Here is a 7373-nt window from a genome sequence, read left to right as displayed (position 1 = left end):
CAACTCGGGTAGTTCCTCTCAAACTTCAACAGCCACGCCACCGCCTCTTCCTTCTGTTTACACACTCCTGTAGAACTATAATCAAGACTATCATTCACAATTAAAAACACTAATTCTTCATCCTTTATTCCTCAACTTTGTTTGGTCAGCTAAAACGGCTTTAATTAAACTTCATATACTGTACTTAAGACTTCATTTATAACAAACTAAATTTGTGAATGTATACAATATTTTAAGAAGTCAGATTGTACATTGTATTATGTTATTTATGTTAATTTCGGGAATATTTTTGTAAAACAAAGTGCAATAGAAGAATAATTAACTGTGTTGCTCTATTATGCTATAACATTTTATAGTGTAAACCAAGTTAGAAAATCGTGCTTGATTAGGCCAAATATATTTCTAGATTTAAGACAAGTTTTTATAAGAAATCATAGAATTATCAACAAAGAAAGCGTTGCTATAAAAATGTTGCTCTAATCTGAAGCTCTTGTGTTTGTACTATTTCAGAACCATTTCATGAAGTTGTTCTAAGGTCGCTTTTGATTCTTTTTGATTATTTTATCTATTCTCAGGGTTTACAGAGATAACAGGGTTTTAGGCTTTTGTCTTCGTTATGGTTACAAAGCACGAGTACGACTTTCAGTATACCTCTTTCGTCCGTGCCGGTGTCATGTGTGATTGTTTTTCTCGTACTCGTGAGTTGTACAGTCTTTGCAGTGACAACGCCTGGACACCAAGCAGCTTTTGGGTATGTTTGAACCCTTTTCTTTTCCATCTTTTCTTCTTTCTTTTTTTCTTTATTTTTTATGTAATAAATCCTCCCCCACCAGCTGACGAAGAGGATAGATTCCAATCCTCAAATAGTTTTGTTGTACCCTTTGTAACCATAAGGATTGCGAATGTCCAAAATCCTGTTATCCTTTCAAACCTTCCATCGTCAACAACAAACTTTAAATAAAGAACAATTTTCAAGTTATAACAATAATGGATCAGTTCGCGTTTTTTTTTTATTACAAATTTGATATTTTTCCCTTGGTAAATCAGGATAGTAACATATCACAAATTCAAATTCACAAAAACACATTTATAACATTATTTTGATAAGTTTAACTTTTATTAGTATTTATAACAATAACGAAATGTACATTAGATAACCAAAGTCTTTAGTATGGGTTTTTACCTAATTAAATTATATGATGTACTAAATTAGCTACATTAATAGAGCTGGAAACAATGAAAAATAATTAAATTACATATATTACGTAATAATAACAATGTTAAACGATATTATCCAGTTTAACAACAAATAATTTAATACATACCTCTAAGTGTTATAGTTATCTCAAAATAATGTTTATCATTTTTAAAATTCATTTAATCTATTCTGTAATTGGCATTATAGTATTAAAATCTAAAATTACAAGAAATTGTATGGATTCAAAACTTATTTTGTCAAAAATATCATTTTCATTCGCGACATTCAATGTCTATATGATATTAAATAAAATTTTACATATTAAATTATACTTTTTATATGGCCCGTTCAGTCAAAAAGTAGTAGGCTATATAAGAAATATTTTTGATTCTGACAAAACGCTAAAAATTAAAACAAACCAGTGGCACAAACAAGTTAACTCACTGAATACTCATTCCCCTTGTGTAAAGCTTCATTTCACCGAAGGGCATCATTAAAACTGCACGCCTGTTAACACTTTGTGTTTTATTTCTGGTCCAATACCACGTTTATTTAGATGTTTCCATATAATCTAGCTACAGTTATTGTGTGGATACTTCTTGAGGACGCAGGTAACAGTTTCGTTATATAAGGAAAGGTGGAGACGTTATTTAGTATGTAGTTATAGTATGTGTAATATTTGCCATAAACCTGAATAATAGGCTACGTCTGGCTGGTTAGAATCCACATTGATATCTCAGGGCTTGTTGTAACGTGCAAACAGGAGCAATTTACTGATATATTGACCTTGCACCAATTATTTTGTTTTAAAGCTACATATAACAAATTCCACGACATTATTTATTAGCATTGAGATTATATTTATAGCTAGTAAAGTGCTGTCGTATAGATGAAAAATTAATAATATTGTTGTACTGATAACAAATATAAAATGTCATTTCTATTGGCATATTTACTAAAACCACTTTTCTTCATCGCATTGATATATTTATAATATTTTATAAAAATCATCTCAAAATGTTAAAAATTTTCTTGAAGTGAAAAATCAGTTTTATTTCAGAATAAAATTTTATGAAATGTATATATGTATATAGACTCAACGCTATTTTGATTATTCGAACACAAATAAACAATATACTATTTTTATCTGGACTTTCAAACATACCACTATCGCTATCCGCAGCAAGATAAAAGTACTTTCAAGAACGCCCTACTATTTTTCAACGATGAACATTGCAAGTTTAAAAATCATCAGGAAACAAAATAACCTCAACAAAGAATTTAGTGTCAAATTATTGAAAAGCTTACTACCAGCGATAAGGAAACCATATTGATCACTGTTTGACATATTGGTCAAAGTACAGCTAATCACGACAAGATCCGCCTTTTTTCAGCTGATCTGTCCATAAAAATCGGTACCATCAGCATTTCCGGTTTAACATCTGCTGACTGAATATGTCTCCTCAGGAACGTCATAATACTCAAAGATGTAATTTTGTAAGTAGTCTACGCGGTGTGACCAGAAAGATGATGGTTGTGGCAACTTTATTCATTTTAGGCTCTTTTCCTGTCGTTTACTAGCCGTTACAATCACACATAGAGTGGAAATTAGTAATATGTGGTAGGAATAAACTAAAAAATCTAATTTTATCGAATTTGATTATTAAAACATTATTTATTATACGAAGAATTTGGTATTGTTATAAAAGGTTTACTTTTTTCACAACTTTCTGGTTTTTAATGTTGATTGCTTGTGCCAGAATACGTATATTTCAAACAAAAACCCTTAACAAAGTGAAAACTCTCTCAAGAATCGTTCTTAAGGCCATTCATAGTAATGAATTATGTGTAATTTTCACATTTAAAACTACCCAAAGAAACGAGACTGGAATTCCTTAACAATTTGACAACACATTTATGTAGATGGCGTAGGGAAGAAAAGGCTCGCAAGTACCTACCGTTCTCCGTATATGTTATAAAGATTGTGTTGTGGGTAAATCTACAGTACGTGACTCATTTTAATACTAAGATCCCGTCAAAGACCGTTTCTGACTTTATTCATTCCCACTATATATATATATATATATATATATATATATATTATATATATATATATATATATATATATTCTCAACATGTGAAAGTACTGTTATTTGTAACAATAAATTTAGTATGGATTGTTTACATATTCTTTAACACGAAAAACTTTTTGTACGAAAAAAAAAATTTATTCACAAGTCGTATCACACCTCATATCTAATTATTTTTTTAAACTAGACAATGTAACATTTGTATACATTTTGTAGAGGAAAGTATAAAACAAAAATTTCAGAAACTCGTGTAAGGCATAAAGGAAAAGATCGTCTCAATTTATATTGCTTTATCATCTGTCTCTGCTTCATTCTTTTTCCTATTTTTTGGAGTATGCAAATAGTTTAATTTTTACACTGTTTTAATTATACCTTTATTTTATCGTACAGAGTTATGGTTTTAAATCATGAGTATAAATTATTAAAATATTTTATTTGATATGCTAACAGTTACTATTTTCGTGGAATGCTGTTAACATTAACATGACATGCTTAACCTTTAAAGAGCACAGTGTGGTCCACAGGACTTCACATTAATTTCTGTTTCATATTTCCCAGTTTTAGTTTGTCGTGAGATTTTTTTAACCATATAATTTTATTTGTCATCACTAGTCTTCAAGCCCCGCCACTGGTCGCCTTAGATGCCAGCTGTCACATTAGTAATAAACGACTTTATTTGTCATGGGGTCCAGTAGACCTCTTTGCATTTTGAAGGTTACATTTGAATTGTCCCTTTTTGGCAGGTTTCTGCACATTTCAATTTTTCGCATTTTTCATTTCTTCGTGCTAATCCAAATGACGAAAGATCATTCTTAGGTCATATTCAATATCTGTCACAAACTAGAATAGTAGCCAACTTACATGGTTATATTGCCCAATAATGAGCATTTACGTCCTTTGTAAAAGCACTTATTTTCAGCTTTACATATTAAACATCCAAATTAAATCATTTTGGAACTTTTTTCAAGTAACCTCTTATAAAATTCGCATTCTTCTATATTATATTAATACCCATGTTTTCATGTAAACTATTTCTGTTTTAAGTACGTTAATGGCGATCTTATGTAATCAAGTAGGTAAATGATATGCATTGATTGATTTTTGGCTCTGTTCCTGAATTTCACTTATTATTTATTTTATATCAAACCCAGAGTTGATACTAGTAATATGTTACAGGAACAAACTGTAATAAGTCTATTTAAAGCGTTAATTTTTATACTTCGTATTTGTTAAATTTATAAATTACTAGCTGTTTCCCGCGGCTTCGCACGCTTATCGTAAGCTTTGCCCGTGGTTGAGCACTTCTGGTTCAAGCGAATTATGTTTACAAAACCGATTTAGATTTGGCCTTGTTGCCACGATCAGCAAAATCTATCAATAGTGTATGTTTTTATATTTGTATCCTTACATGTACTTAATTATAAAGTGGTCTTCTATTCAAGTTTTAAGTTCAATCAATAATTTATTTTTAACACAAATATACACCATCTTAGCGCCTTCAAATAGTTTTTGGCTACTTAATATACGTAACTGTGTCGTGATTGCAGTTTATAACTTGTAGGTGCTTTGAAAACCTTTATGTTTTGTAGAACTGCCTGGTGGCGAATTACACCAATGGGCATAGAATATAAACCTTCTCCATCGAAAAATACATATACAAACAAAAATTTTCATAACGAGCGGTCAAATAGTTCACGATTCCATAAAGGACAAACACACAAACATTAATTTATATATATATATATATATATATATATATATATATATATGGTTTGTTTTTTTTACAAAATTTGTAAGTACGTTATCTAGAGTATTCTCTTTGCATGAAAAGCATATGTGTATCTGATAGTCAAAATCAACCTATATCTCTTCGTATGTCATTGTATGTCAGTATGTGTCATTATATAGTATATATACATACGAAACACAATATATACATATCTATGCACACAATTTGAGTCTGCACCATAATAAGGTGGTTACTGCGGCTACGGAGCATCACCCACCTGAATGTGCTGGGTATTGCTTATGCAAGCTTGAGCCGCAGAATGCAATCAAGTTCATGTTTCTCACCAAAAGGTCCATTGCTCTTTGGTCGCATTTTGAACCTGGTCAGAGTTGATCCATAAATGAAAACACTGGACCTATTACATATGCAGTTCTAGTATGGATAATAGTGATATAAAACTATGTTTTAACTATTTGGACTTAAATATTATTTATTTTTTATTAAGTAGATACAAAGTCCTGAATTTTACAGTTTTTAAAACAATTGGTGCTGGTTTTAAATGTCTTTCAATTAATTCCTTGTGCAGAATATGTGTATTTCAAATAAAAATACCTCCACAAAGAGAAAACTCTCTACGAAACTTCTATATTTAATAAACAATACATTTTTAGTAATCTGTTTTTTTGTAAGTAGAAACAAATAAGACTAATAACACAAATAAAGACAAATAAGAAAATATCGGACTTTACTCATTTTCAATATACTTTTCTCCACATCTGAAAGTACTATTATTATTTATAACAATCAATTTAGTACGAGTAGTGAATGTATTATATAACACAAAAACCCTTTAACGTAAAAAACAATAATATAAAAACTTATTCTCACTATATTTTTTCTCTTAATCTAAAAGAGAAAAAACAATTAACAAACGATAACAATCAATATAACAACAATCTATAGTAATCAATAATCGGTAACTGTGTGATATTGGTAACAATCGATTAATATGAATGGTGAACATATTATTTAATACGAAAAAACAATAATATAACAAATTTAAATTCACAATTTCACATAATGGATCATAACGGACTTCACATCCGATTGTTCTAGGAAACTAAACTATCTGAAATTTGCATAAAATCTGTCACTCCCCCGTGAACATTTCATAGAATGTGTTTACAAAGAACGACATATATTATAGGAACTCGTTTAAGGAATTAAAGAAAAGAATGTATGTTTCAACTTCTTTTATCTAATTGTGGGGTGTTGGAATTATTTTATTTTTTAGTATTTTAAATATATACCGTGATGTAATTGTACGAGATACAAAACATTTTTCTTTTTGCCACATCAAAGTAGTAATGATTTTAAATCGTAAGGGATAGTAACTATCAAAATATCTTATTTGGAATACTAACTGTTACTATATTCGTGGAATGCGGGTAAAAATAACATAATTTGTTTCATCTTCAAATGTTCAAACCTCTTTAGCAAGTTTCTATACCGTAACATTTTAGGTGGTGAACATTTCTTAAGCTTATATTTTACATCTGCCATCAATTTATTTTAGAAAAATCAACCAGTCACCAATAATACAAAAATACGCCTTAATACCCTTTTAAGCTACTCATTTTCACCTTCAAAGTAAAAATCTAAAAATTAATTAAATCACTATGGAAACTTTTTGCAAGTAAATCTCTCATAAATCGTGTAGTACGAGATTCGTACATGCTACTACTGTATATTAGTAAATATGTTTTCTTCTCTCTAGCACTTACCTCCAAAATAAACATTCACTATTTTTTCTTATTGTAAAATAATGTTCCATGATAAATCTAAAATGTCTACTAGGTTTTGAAAACGTAACGGTACATAGCGTCTATATTGCGGTGTAATTATTGAAGGCGTTTTTTTCTGTTTTAACCTTCTGGTTGAATGATCCTTAGTTGGTGTGTGTGCGTGTGTGTGTGTGTGTGTGTGTGTGTGTGTGTGTGTGTGTGTGTGTGTGTGTGTGTGTGTGTGTGTGTGTGTGTGTGTGTGTGTGTCATTGATCTCGTATGCATCCCTTATATTAACAAAACAACTTATCCACACTATTAATTAACAACATGAACGTTCAACTTTTATGGTGATCATATGTTAATTAATACGATCATTAAAGGGTATTCATTGCCTTTCAGAATTAAAGTAAAATTATTGAATCACAAATTGCAAGGCTGCCTCTAATGAGACAACCCTTTGTACAATTAGCCGAGAAACGCAACGGATGTAATCGATTACAAGCTCCTGTAATGAGCAGAACCAATTCGGTAAGTGGAAAAATGACCTTAAACGAATAAGCTCAAACTGT

Source organism: Homalodisca vitripennis, chromosome 8 (assembly GCF_021130785.1).
Source record: "Homalodisca vitripennis isolate AUS2020 chromosome 8, UT_GWSS_2.1, whole genome shotgun sequence".
In the NCBI taxonomy this organism is placed as follows: domain Eukaryota; kingdom Metazoa; phylum Arthropoda; class Insecta; order Hemiptera; family Cicadellidae; genus Homalodisca; species Homalodisca vitripennis.
The sequence above is the reverse complement of the archived record's forward strand: the minus strand, read 5'-3'. Positions refer to the sequence as shown.